This window comes from Crotalus tigris, unplaced genomic scaffold, assembly GCF_016545835.1.
Source record: "Crotalus tigris isolate CLP2741 ecotype Arizona unplaced genomic scaffold, ASM1654583v1 scf7180000018124.1459596, whole genome shotgun sequence".
Taxonomy (NCBI): domain Eukaryota; kingdom Metazoa; phylum Chordata; class Lepidosauria; order Squamata; family Viperidae; genus Crotalus; species Crotalus tigris.
Window position 1 is genome coordinate 261,254 of NW_024096836.1, and position 14,614 is coordinate 275,867.

At 42.2% G+C, this 14,614-nt stretch overlaps 1 protein-coding gene across 7 annotated transcripts in view; it reads right to left on the reverse strand.

Moving 5' to 3' along the window:
- The window catches only part of PALD1 (phosphatase domain containing paladin 1), a 143,909-nt gene that overhangs the window by 88,917 nt on the left and 40,378 nt on the right, over positions 1-14,614 (reverse strand). The window lies entirely within an intron of this gene.

Sequence of the window (14,614 nt, forward strand, 5' to 3'; positions counted from 1 at the left end):
AATAGTCTTTTGTTTAATAAAACAACATAAACACTGGTAAATAATCTGTAAAGAGAGTATGTAGAACCATCCATAATCCTGCAGTGTTGACCTGCAATGTGATTAGAGTTTCAGTCCTATTAAAGGAGTATAGTTAAACCAGGAGCACACCAAACAATGGATTGGGCCATAACTTTATTTGAAGAAGTTGAGTCAGCATGTTTTTTTATAGATAGTGACTGCTAGGCCAAAATATTAAAAAACATGGTTGAAATGTTTGCAAGAGCCAAGTATTCTAAGATTTTGACCATACACTCATTTTGGTATAAACATCTGCAGTATCCACATGAACTGTCAGCCATCTCCAGATCTTATCAACCATCCAAAGAACAAAACATTAGGTAGTATAGTAAGCATATTTTTTTTCATCCTATTCCATGATTTTTTTTTCTCAGATAGAATTACTGCTTCCATATCTTATAATATGCATGTAACTTTGACCAAAAAGCTCTGCTTCTGCAACTTGGCAGAATGCTATCATCTATAAATCCAAGTAGTATATATCTTCAGTGTATCATAAATACAACATTGTAAGCCATCAATAACTGCGATAAGCAGCGTGAAAGAAAATTGAACCAAAGTACTCAAAAATGACTTGCTATATTGTCACAGACACAACAAAGTGGAACTGTGCTTTATAGAAAAATCTGAACTCAAAGGATCTTATGAAGTGAACCACTGTCTGTAAAACACTATCAGTGGTTATGAATTTTTAAAATACCATAACCATGTGATTCTAAAAATTCATTTAATAAGCATGCCTGTATGCGTGCGAAACAAATTAAAATTCTTCTTTTTAAAGTTTATCACCATGAAAATTCTGCCCATCCATAAAATAGGAAAGACCATTGTTGGAATTAGCAACCAGAATTTCAGGAACAATTTCATGAAAAGATAAAAACACCCAATCAAAACATCTTGTCTCATGTTGACACAGATGCGATATATCATGGCATGGATTCTTTCAAAGAAGGTTGCCCAACCAATCAGTTTTCAGTTGCTTATATTTAAATTTAGTCACTTATTTGATCATTTATGTCTTTGCTTTTTTTTAAAAAAATTGGTAGCTATCTGCAGATACAATAAGGGCAGAGAAACAGTAATGTTTTGCTGTCCATATCATGGTGAGGTAGGCCTTCATAATGATGTAGCCCTTGTTCAATCATGTTTGCTCCTTGTCCTCTACCAGTGCTGTTCTAGGTATCTCTTCTACTGCTTCATCTCCTTTAGATCCTCAGTAAGCCATGTGCGAGTAGGCATCAATATACATTTTCTAAACATATAAAAATAAATAAACCAGAGGGAGTTCCAGGGCCCCGGGACAGGAGAAGTTGCTCAGATGCAATTTCTTTCTAAGCCCCAGACACCCTCATTCCAGATAGATGTTATGCTAGAGCCTGGGGCATCAGAGGTGTAAAGGATGTTTGTGATTTTTCTCAGTTACTATCTTCTAATTTTTGTATATGTGTTTGGTTTTATTCACTTTTAAGATTGTTAGCTGCTGAAGGACATTTGTTTGAGATTGGCAGGCCAAATAAATTGATTAAATATTTTTTTTTCCCTTCTAGTTCACTCTCAATTCCCCAGAACAAGAAGTTTACAAGACAGGTTCCAGCTGTTCAAAGCAGCTGGCTCCCTTCTAAGGATAAGACAGAGAGAACTGCTGTTGCAAATCTTGAAACACAGCTACATAGAACTGCTGAGAGCAGGACATCTTCCTTTTCTCGTTGTTCTTGCTATTCTCACCTTTGTGACTCATGATTCACCTGGAAAAATCCATTAACCACCCCTAGTCTAAGCACAAATTACTCTGAGTTTAAGGGAATGGTACATAGTCTTTGTACAAAATACAGACTGCATCTCTGTTTCCTATGCTAGAAAACAGACCTCCAAATGCCATTCTTTTGTGATTTCCTTGTATCTCAACCCACTTAGAAAAAAAACATAGAATCCTAGGGTTGGAAAGGACCTTGTAATACATGTAGTCCTCTACTTAACAACAGTTCATTTAGTGAAGGTTCAAAGTTACAACGGCGTTGAAAAAGTGACTTAGGATCATTTTTTACACTTACAGCTGCTGCAGCATCCCCACAGTCACGTGATCAAAATTCAGGCACTTGGCAACTGACTCATATTTATGACAGCTGCAGTATCCCCGGATCATGTGATCCCCTTTTGCAACCTTTTGACAAGCAAAACCAATGGGGAAGCCTGATTCACTTAACAAGCGTGTTAGTAACTTAACAACTGCAGTGATTCACTTAAGAACTGTGGGAAGAAAGGTTATAAAATGGGACAACATTCACTTAACAAATGTTTCATTTAGCAACAGAGGTTTTGGGCTCGATTGTGGTCAAAAGTCGAGGACTACCTGTATTATATATTAGCACCAGCTTGGATTCGTTTTGTTTTGTTCCATTTGAGGAGACAATTTCAGAATGAAAATTTGAAATTCAATATTTAGACAGCCAAAATAGGAAAACAACATCCTAGAGAGAATTGAACTAATTTTATATTTTCTTAAAATACTGTCATTTTGGGTTAAGGGTCTACGACAGGGGTCTGCAACCTTGACAACTTTAAGATTTGTGGACTTCAGCTCCCAGAACTCCTCAGCCAGTCTTAAAGTTGTCAAGGTTGCAGACTCTTGGTCTAGGACCTTCAGGCACGGACCCTTGGCCATACCTCTTTCTCCTCCCACGTCCCCACAACACTAGAATCCATGTTTAGAATAGAATAGAATAGAATAGAGCTGGAAGGGACCTTGGAGGTCTTCTATTCCAGCCCCTTGCTCAAGCAGGAGAACCTATACCATCTCAGACAGGTGAATGTCTAGCCCAGGGGTAGGCTGGCTCAGGAATTCTGGAAGTCCATGAGTCATAAAAGAGCCAGGGTTGCCTACCCCTGGTCTAGCCTCTTCTTAAAAATCTCCAGCGATGGAGCGCCCATGATTTCTGGGGGTAAGCTGTTCCATTGGTTGATTGTCCTCACTGTCAGAAAGTTTCTCCTTAATTCCAGGTTGCTTCTCTCTTTGACCAGTTTCCAACTATTGTTTCTCATCCTTCCATCTGGTGCTTTGGTGAACAACCTGGCCCCCTCTTCTTTATGGCAGCCCCTCAGATACTAGAACACTACTATCCATGCTGGCCTTGCTCCTCCTCCACTCTTTTGTTTGAGTTGCCAGCCAAGCTGTTTTTATGAAGCCCCCCTTCCTGGTTCCCCCCCAACAAACCTGACCTTTCTGCCCCCCCCCCACCTGTGGCCCCAGCGGCTGCTACTCCTGCTGCCACTCCCCCTCCCTCCGGTCCTGGTGACAGAGTTGCCAGGCCCCAAAACTTGCAGAGGAGCCGCAGCATTTTTTTTTAAAAAAAAAAAAAACATCGTCCATTGCAGGCTGTCCTTGCAGAACCCTGGCTTCCTGCCTGCCACCTGATTGGCTGGCGGCTACCTGTCCCATGCAGCCAAAAGCCCAGGACAAAGGGTGCCTGGGCGAAAGGGCCGTGCCAAAGTGCGTGGGGCGGTGCACAAGGGCCCCATTGCCCAGGGAGAATGGGCGGGGGAGGGCCAGCCGAGGAGAAATGCTGGAGGCAAATGGGCTGAGGCAGGACGTGGGAGAAGGGGGTGTGGCCAAGGGTCCATGCCTGAAGGTCCCCTTCCGTCTGGTTAATGCTTATTATAATGTATAACACACTTTGCCATCGTACATTACGGCAAATATTATATCACTTTTCTGAATAATTCAGAAAAAAAATAGCTTTTGAAAGTCAGACAAATTCTCTTCTAAAAACAGGTAAACAGAAAAATGAATAGCAACTTAAAATAGTTTATATTTCTTGAACTGTACTCTACCTTCGTGAAGGACAAAGTCATTTACATTTTGTCTTAACCAGGCAAAAGGGATTGCCACTTATTTCCAAAACAACTGGGAATAACACTGTAGCTTTAAAAAAGCAAAAAGAATAAACCAAGAAGCGTTTTAATTTCTTTGGAAGAAGTTCCACATTCTACAAAATCATGCTTGATTATTGAGAAACCTTCTTTCTCAATAAACCTACACATCCTTCCTGCATCTCCATTCCCTTTAAATCACTGTCTTCGTTCTAAAATCATCAGGTCTGTGCTCTACGTTTCTGGTACTTCATGCAACACTTAGAAGCATATGGACAGCTGAAGAGTCTACAGTACTCAGGAATGCTGGTTGGGAACTTTTAAGAAACCAGCTTAAGGGAAGCTGAGTTAGCCTATTGTTTAATTTCATCCATCCCATGTGATGTCTTTGGAGAAGCAGATGGGATTGAACATGCAGTTTGAGGAGGCATGTTGTGGAGCACCTTCCCCAACCTCAGCTCCCCCTCTTGTGGGGAAGAGTACCAAGTAGGGGGAATGTGTGCACTGGAAATTTGGACGGAATTACAGGCCAACGTGGCCAACCACACCATCAGAAATGTAACTACTGATAGTATCAGCTGGTCTTTGTGGCCTCTTGTTTTTTCATCCCTTCTGTGGTTCCTATTCAGCAGGCTGAGCCATTCATTCTACCCACACAACATCACAAGATTCGTATTGTCAAAAGGGATGGCTGACCTTCCAGACATGTTCAAAAGCACCTTTGTAAACGTTCAGCTTGCTTAAAATTGAATGGAAACTTTTTAGGGAAACTGAAAGAGAAAAATGAACAACAACCAATAAATCTGCCCACCAAAACAAATGACAAATCAGCAAGCACTGTTCTATTGTCCAATTAAAGTTTTTAAAAATCTTTCATCAAAGGGACTTTTCTGTTCTATTCTCAGTCCCTACTCCTATTAATGGAGATAATTTTTGTGAGTGTGGCTGCGAGCCCATTAATGAAAGCATTGTTTATGCCAAAGGGGGGGGAAATCACTTGATGCCATCCACTGTATCTGTTACTACTGACATTATGCTCCATTACAATGATTGATGATATTCCTCCTTTTTGCACATCCTCAAGCCAACTCTCCAAACCACCCAACCCACAAGATATCTGACTAAAGGCCAAACAAAGACATTAGCTTTGCCATTCCACAGGCACTAAGGATGCCTAAGGATGACTAATCATAGAGTAGGACTGTATTACTATTATTACTCCAAGGTCCCTTCCAACTTTACTACTACTACTACTACTACTACTACTACTACTACTATTATTATTATTATTATCCTTCTCATCTTTCCTATTACTTAATCCTATTGATATTTTATGACTATCACTTTGTTGGTTGTATCTTATGATTTATGATTGCATCTTATAATTTATAATTTATCATTTTAAACGTTGCTTGTATGTATACTGAGAGCTTATGCACCGGAGACAAATTCCTTGTGTGTCCAATCACACTTGGCCAATAAAAGAATTCTATTCTATTCTATTCTATTCTATTCTATTCTATTCTATTCTATTCTATTCTATTCTATTCTATTCTATTCTATAGATACCTAAAATGGCATCTCAGTTCAAATACAGAAAGCATATTGTGAGTGTAGAGGTAAGTATTTGTAAACTGAGAGAGCACAAGTGACATAAAATTGCTACACATTTAAAAGTTAGTTTAAAGCTGATAAATTGTTAACTCATTTTTTTCTTCATTTTATCTTCAGATAATAGGGACATTTAGGGATAAGTTGGATAAGTTCAGAATTAAATGTACTGAAAGATGATAACTGGCATAAGAGCAACCAGAAATGTTTATAATTAAGTGGAAATTTGAATGTGGGCTTCCTTGTCCACTATTGATTTAATTCACATTTCATGCTAAGCCATGTTTCTTAATCACAGCTCTTAAAGCACAGGGGCTGGATTCACATACTATGCTAAACCAAAACAGACTCATATTACTGTACAGCTAAGCCAAAACAAGGTGGAGAGGATGAGTTAGTCAATATAACCCACTGATATTAAGAAATTAGGAGTTTAGCCATCTCAGCTGAAAGATGAATAAATAACATTTCTTTCCATTTACATGAGTGACAGAGCACAAACAGCTAATCTTTGTGCTGGCTGTCGATGCATTTTATTGTTCAGATGTCGCTGCATCTGACCATGAACAAATACACATTTTACAGATCCCAGGAGATGGGAGGAGGGAACACAACTCACTCCCATTTCTTGCTTTAGCATTTTCACACTGTCTATCAGAAGGTGGCTTTGTAAACAAAGACACATAACCCAGGATCCCCAAAGACTACAGCAAAACGCAACATCTCTGCTTCCAAAGACACAATAGTAGTGTTGTTTCCCAGCCAGTCCCTCGTGGGAGAGGCAGCTTCACCCCTTCTCCTGAATTGTCCTATGTCGCAGTTTTTCACACATCTTGAATTTACATTCCACCAAAGAAGAGAGACTTGGCAGGAATCGGAGACAAACCTAACAATGGGCTAAATTTAGATAGTGTGGCTAATGGAACAGAATAGAGGCCCACAGTTGCAGGATGCATCTGTCTTGGCCTCTGATTCTTCTTAGGTAGAGGGATCCTTTTGCTCTACTTTTTTTTAGCTAAGAGAATCAATGCAAAGAAGAAAAAGCACTTATACACCCACAGCCACCTTTAGCCCCTCCCCAAAAAATCCTTTCATCTGAGCCAGAATCATGCATGACTTAGTAAGACAGCTTGAAAATTGTTTCTGCCTTTCAAGTCAGCGCAACACATATTACCGTATTTTGCAGTCAGATGAGGGTGAATTCCACTTCCTTTCTATCCGCTAATAAGGAAAAGGCTATACATGACAGCTAAACAGAGAGATTTTGCCATTGCAAATTTTGCCAAGGCAAAGTCATTTCCTGATAATCATAAACTGCTGTTTGGAACCCCAACCCGGTGTTCCATTTCATCAATGTTTTTGGCAAGCCTAGAAATCCTTTAGTAGCTTGGCAAGCTAGCCTCTTTTCACCCCCCTTGATTTGGTTGAGTTCATTTCTTTTCAAGACTGCTCTTCTTTTCAACAAAGAGAACGGGAAGGGAAAAGGGCAGTAAAAACTCACAAAAGGAAGCTGGTTTACACGATCGGCATAAGACACGGTTCATGATGAACACTACCTCTTCAGACCTTTTGGAAAAACAATCCCATTTTTTACGTCACATCTGGCACAGGGGATTTTACTGAAGCGCTAGGGTGTGTAAACTCTCTCCAGGAGCATGGAGGAACATATTTAGCAAAACTAATCCTCCGACTTCACCTCCTAGAATTCAATTCTTGATTTAAACAAAAAGACCTGTAAAGTTAACAATACTCAGAGGGACTAACTCAACAGGAAAGAGGAAAGTCACGCAAGAAAGACAAAAGCATTTCCATCCTCAAGCAGCGTGTGTAAAATCAGGGCACATCTGTGTATGACCTGAACCTCCGGAACAAAATAGAATTACAGCAAAGGGCAACGAACAGGGGAAACGTTATTGTAGCAGCCAACAGCAGCTCATAGTTGAAAGTAACAAGACGGAAATGATTTCACCAAACAGGTTGTCTTCTGGCATTTCCCAGGGAACATCCGGAATATGCATTTGTTCCTTTTCCAGCCTCGGCTCAAAAGACAACTATTTTTAAAGAAGCCTCCTTTCCAACAGAGAAGGCCTTGGTGGAATCATAATCATATCCTTATAGATCCTAGTTTGAGCTCTTTGTTTTGAACAATTTTAATTTATTAGGATGAGCTCGACAGTGGGACACTCCTGGATAGAAACAAAATAGAAGCCATCATTCTTTCAGCCTATCAAATGGCAGACATTAGTGTCAAATTTTGACAGCTGAAGCCAAAAAACCTGGGCTGGATGTTAAGAGTTCTATATATCCTATAAATTGCCAAGTGATTTAGATGAGATGGACCGTTTATAAATTTGATAAATACATAAAGATAGTACTCTACATGATCCCAATATCTATAATTACTTTAAACAGATTTATGTTCTGTGAAAACAGATTTATGGTGAATTCATTTAAATTCTGCTTCAGAATTGAAGCAGAATTTGAAGGTAATGCCTTCAAACATCTAAACCAGGGGTAGGCAACCTTGGCTCTTTTATGATTTGTGGACTTCAACTCCCAGAATTCCTGAGCCAGCCATGCTGGCTCAGGAATTCTGGGAGTTGAAGTCCATGAGTCATAAAACAGCGAAGGTTGCATGGCTGGCTCAGGAATTCTGGGAGTTGAAGTCCACGAGTCATAAAAGAGCCAAGGTTGCCTACCCCTGCTCTAAACATATCTTGACAGAAAGCCAAAAACATTGTGAGGGTAGGAAGGGGTATGTTTTATGAGGACCATGATATTAACAAAAGAAAATTTTGCATCTATTACTAGTTTGTATACTTAACAATTCTGGCTGTTGAATACAATATGTATAGCATAGACATGAGCAACCCAAGGCTCATGTCTATGCCAAGTTGTGTACATGAAAGCAGTGGACGTAATAAGAAACTTTTTCCACATGTCTACTGATTTTGTAAAATGCCTATATGACTCCTTGTTGATGCTAGATATCTGACCAGCATCATATCGAAATCCCAGCCCAGAAGGCTGGAGAACAGCTAAGAGTTAGAGAAACTCAGTGAAAATGCAATATATGACACTCAATATATTTGAGGTTATAATCATGCAGACATTCCAATCATTTGTCTAGAACAGGGGTGTCAAACTCAATTTCACTGAGGGCCACATCAGCATTGCGGTTGCGGTGGGGGGGGGGTGTGTGGCCAGAATGGGTGCAGCCTACTGGGTGAGCGTGGATGGAGTGGGTGTGGCCTACTGGGTAGGCGTGCCCAGTTCTACATCATTCACGTTAAGGGTGCCTATGGGAGCCTGGGAAGGAGTGGGACAGGTCTGAGGGTCTCTGGCAGAAGGGGGTGGGACCAGGGAAAGTGCCAAGGCATGGTCCACCGGGGCAAGTACCAAGATGGCCACCACAAAATTGTACATTGGCTCCCAACTGACCTGGGCCAGGGCCAAGGCAGCGGGAGCCGTTCCCTCACTGTTTCCAGGATGGCTTTGCGGGCTACATGAAACCACTTTGAGGGCCGTATCCGGCCCCCGGGCCTTGTGTTTGACATGTCTGGTCTAGAAATACAAAATAAATAAATAACAGCATGATTTACAAGCATCTAGCTTCTTTACAATTAATAATTGGGTTGATCAACACCAGGATCTGCATAATACCAGAAAAGGCTATAAATGATGACTGGTCATCCCCTTACAAAGTGGCAAAGATCACCAAGATCCTTTCATATAAGCATGCAAAATTCATTGGCGAGTCAGCTGCAACTCTGAGAAACACTTTTAAGGAAGAGAAGAAAGTAGCTTCCGATCTGCCCCTTATTTAGGCAGGAAAGAACATTCTTGGGGAAAGGGAAGAAAGATTCCTGTTTTTCCTCCTCAAGCTGTAGCAACAACTTGTGCTGGCTGTTCCGTTAAATGAGAACCATGCCAAGAAATACATCCTGTGCAGCAGGAGAAGCATCTGCAATCTGTAACACCTCTTCCTTGGTTTTCACTGCACTCCCTAAATATATAGCAACGTGATGCTTCATACCGAATTAATTATATCCTGGGATGGGGAATGTCCAACACAGATGATATTTTAACTCACTGGTCGGGATTGAAGGCTTAAAAAAAAATAATCTTCCAAGCATTTATTTTCAGCACCGTTTTAATAACGTCATGGAGATCAGCTTTACCCATGAGGGTATTTTCAATACAGACAGGCATATTACCAAATTGCTTTCTCCTGAATGCATGAATCAGGAGATAGACTGCCAATTCTATGGAATAATCTTTAACTTACGTTGGTTTATTCGCATGGGCAAGACATGGCTTGGTGCACCAATTATTTACTGATAAACAGACTAGCAAGAAATACAGACTTCAGTAAGGTGTCTTTAACGCTAGTCTTGAGTAAATACAGAGTCTATGACAGGGGTAGGCAATCCAAAACACTCAAAGAACCACTTGGACACGTTTCCCACGGAAAACAAAACACTGGAAGCTGCAAAACCCTTTTGACATCTAAAATGAAGATAACACTGCATATATCCTTTTTTACCTTTAATATGTATGTATGTATGTATATGCGTTTGTGTGTGTATATATAAAATAAAGATAAAAAAGGATATATGCAGTGTTATGTTCATTTTAGATGTCAAAAGGGTCTCTCTCTGTCTCTCTTTCCTTTCTCTTTCCTCTCTCCTCCCTCTTTCCTCTCCCTCTCTCTTTCTCTTTTTTCTTTCCTTTTTTCTCTTTCCTCTTCCCCTTCTTTCTCTCTTTCCTCTCCTTCTTTCTCTCTCTTTCCTCTCTCTTTCCCTTTCCTCTTTCTTTCTTTTCTCTCCCCCACTTTTTCATCTATTTCTCTTTCCTCTCCCTCTTTCTCTCCCTCTTTCCTCTCTCTCTTTCTCTTTCCTCTCTCTTCTCTCTTTCTTCTTTCTCTCTTTCCTCTCGTTCTCCCTCTTTCTCTCTCCTCTTTTTCTTTCTCTCTCTTTCTCTTTCCTCTTTCCTCTCTCCTCTTTCCTCTCTCTCTTTCCTCTTTTTCTTTTTCTTTCCTTTTTCTCCTTCCTCTCCCCCTCTTTCTTTCTCTTTCCTCTTTTTCCCTCTTTCCTTTTTCTCTTTTCTCTCCCTCTTTCTCTTTCCTCTCTCTCTCTTTACTCTTTCTTTCTCTTTCCTCTCTTTCTCTTTCTCTTTCTCTCTCTCTTTCTCTTTCCTCCTCTCTCTTTCTCTCTCTTTCCTCTTTCCTCCCTTTCTCCAGGTGAGGAGAGAACGAAAGGCAGATGGTGCTGAATGGGCGGGGAGGGGGAGTAGGACGGGAGGCAGCAGCTACTGAAGTATCGTAGGGATTCCCTGCCGCCCCCGGCCTGGCTGCCACCCCTGCCGTGTCTTCAGCCGAACGGGCAGGGAGGGGGAGAAGGACGGGAGGCAGCAGCTCCGGTGGTGGCGGCACAGCCCGGCTGCTGCCCCCACCACGTCCTCAGCTGAACGGATGGGGAGGGGAGCAGGACGGGAGGCAGCGGCTCCGGCAGCAGCCACTGCAGCAGCATCGGGAGTCCCTGCTGCCCCTGGCTCGGTTGCCACCCCCATGTCCTCAGCCACTTCGCTGTTGCAAGAGGAGGGTGCCAAGGCCAGGTGCACCATGGGCAGCTGCACCGGCAATGGGAAATGCCGCCGCGGGGACAAGGAGGCATCCCAACCCGCCGCCGACCCGCCGCCCTCGCAGCCCAAGGTCTCCTTCTCCTGCAGCACCGACGGCGGCAGGACGGTGAAGAGGTGTGGCTGCCCACTCACCGCCACCTCTTCGGGCTCACTCAGCGTGACCAGCAGCAGCAGCGGGATGACAGCCAAGAGGACCGTGCAGCAGGTGGGGAAAGGGCCGGGCAGACGCCGCGGGGGAATCCGCTGCACATGAGATGGCCGAAAGGCGCAGCCAGAGAGGGGAAGCTACAGAGACCCCCGACGACCCCCCCCCGACTAACAGAGGCGGTGGCGGAGCAGGGCGAGGAGAGACTTGCCGGGCAGGGAAGAGGCACCCCGAGACCGGCCACCCATGGCTCCTTACCAGGGATACCTTTCCAGCAATCCTCCCGGCCACCACGTGCAGTACGAAGAAGGAAAGAGGCTTGTGGGCAGTCCCACCAACCAATCAATTCAAACTTCATGAGAAATTTGAATTGATTGGTTGAACTTTTTTAGTCCCACTTTTTTTTTCAGACTGCACATGGTGGCTGAGGACAGGGAGCCGCAGGAGACGGCTGAAAGAGCCGCATGCGGCTCCAGAGCCGCGGGTTGCCGACTCGTGGTCTAGGACATCACAAGAGAAATTTCCAAACCTCATTTATAGTTAATTCACTCAGGCACAGATTCTTTGGATGACATGAAATGTTTCTTCCCAGGATTCTCGCCACTTACGAAATAAGCTTCGAATGGACTCCCTTTCTTTTGAGTCATTATGCCTAGCTTGAATTACTTTCCCAGCCTCTGCACATTCTCTCACATCACATCGACAATAGTTTTCTATCTTTTTTTGCAGAACACTAAACATGCTACATTAGAAACATCTAATCCTTCTGAAACCATGCATTTGGTGGCAAGACCCATGGTGGCGCAGTGGCTAGAATGCAGTATTGCAGGCTAATTCTGTTGACTGCCAGGAGTTTGATCTTGACTTGCTCAAGGTTGACTCAGCCCTCCATCCTTCTGAGGTCAGTAAAATTGGGACCCAGATTGTTGGGGGTCTGTACGCTGACTCTGTAAACTGCTGAGAGGGCTGTTAAGCACTATAAAGCGGTATGGTGCTTTTCAACATCTTCATCATCGATTTGGACGAGGGCAATAAATGGGGAACTCATCAAATTTGCCCATGACACCAAGCTGGCAGGAATAGCCAACACTCCAGAAGACAGGCTTAAGATACAGGAGGATCTGGACAGACTTGAACATTGGGCGCTATCTAACAAAATGCAATTCAATGGTGAAAAAAGTAAGGTTCTACATTTAGGCAAGAAATACTAAATGTACAGGTACAGTATAGGGGATACCTTGCTCAATAGTAGTAACTGTGAGAGGGATCTCGGAGTCCTAGTGGACAATCACTTAAATATGAGCCAGTAGTGTGCTGCAGCTGCCAAAAAAGCCAACACAGTGCTAGGCTGCATTAATAGAGGGATAGAATCAAGATCATGTGAAGTGTTAATACCACTCTATAATGCTTTGGTAAGGCCACGCTTGGAATACTGCATCCAATTTTGGTCACCACGATGTAAAAAAGATGTTGAGACTCTAGAAAGGGTACAGAGAAAAGCAACAAAAATGATTAGGGGACTGGAGGCTAAAACATATAAGCAATGGTTGCTGGAATTGGGTATATCTAGTTTAATGAAGAGAAGGATGGGGGGGGGGACATGATATCAGACTTCCAATATATCGGGGGCTCCCACAAAGAAGAGGGAGTCAAGCTATTCTCCAAAGCATCTGAAGACAGAACGAGAAGCAACGGATGGAAACTAATCAAGGAGAGAAGCAACCTAGAACTACGGAGAAACTTCCTGACAGCTAGAACAATTAATCAGTGGATCAACCTGCCTCCAGAAGTTTTGAATGCTCCAACACTGGAAGTTTTTAAGAAGAGACTAGGCAGCCATTTGTCTGAAATGGTATAGGGTTTCCTGCCTGAGCAGGGGATTGGACTAGATGACCTCCAAGGTCCCTTCCAACTTTATATTATTATTATTAGTCTAAGCCCTATTGCTATTGCTATTTCTTAACATAGCAGAATTGTAAACAAATCTAACAAGGAGTCTCATAAAGGAAGTCCTCAGCTTACAACCATTTATTTAGTGACCGTTCAAAGTTGCAAAAGTCACTTGAAAAAGTGACTTATAATCATTTTTCACACTTATGTCTGTTGCAGCATCCTGATGGTCACATAATCAAAATTCAGATGCTTGTTTGTTTTTATGATGGTTGCAGTGTCCCGGGGTCATGTGTTCACCTTCTGAAACTTTCTGACAAGCAAAGTCAATGGAGAAGACAGATTCACTTCACAACCATGTTACTAACTTAACAATGGCAGCGGTTCACTTAACAACTGTGACAAGAAAAGGTTGTAAAATGTGACAAAACCCACTTAACAATTGTCTTGCTTAGCACTGGAAAAGTTGGGCTCAGTTGTGGTCATAAGCCAAGGACTAACTGCAGCACCAATTCCTCTGCCTCTTCCTCTTTTCCCTGCCTGCACCCAAAATTTCCAGGGAGCAAATAAATGAAATATTGCTCCAAGGCAAATAAGTCACAATTCTGCAACATGGCACAATTATACAGTAACTCTTCCCAGATCATGTTACTTCAGATTGTAAGATTTTTTTTTAAGAGTAAATGAATACTTCTTCCACTGCAAAGAATAGAACTGTTATTACGAGGGCGTATACCAAAAAGTTATAAGCCATCTTCCTGATACATGATATGCCATATGTCAGAAGTTACAAACCTCTTATTGTGGCAGTGGCTTTCAAAGGCTACTCTGCATCTCATAGTATTTATATAATTTAGAACTAGGAAAAGTTGCCTATTTCCAGTCAGTGTCATCTTCCCATCTTGCAAGCTACCACCCTGTTCCTTTTTATGTCCTACATTAAACTGCACATTTAAAGAAATCATCTGCAAATATCATTTAACTGTGCACCTACACAAATTTGAATAATCAAAATCATCGTGTTGCAGCACCTGGAGAAGTATAAAATCCAGTAGATTCCAGAACAATATCATTAGAGTAACTGCTCTCTTGACTCCTGAATTGTGTTTAAGCTAAGTCAAGAAACTCTAGCACAGTGGTTCTCAACCTTTTTAATGCCGCGACCCCCAACTGGTCGTAAGTCAAAGACTACTCAACCGGTCGTAAGTCGAGGACTACTCAACTGGTGCAGCACCGTTTGCAGAATGGGACTTTTGGCAGGCTCAGCAGAGCAGAGACAGCCTGAACAATTCCTATTGGCTTTTGAAAGCCAATAGAATTAGACTCTATTCAAGACAGTCTATTCTATTGGCTTTCAAAAGCCAATAGAATGAAAGGGAGTAGCACAGCTAAGGAAAA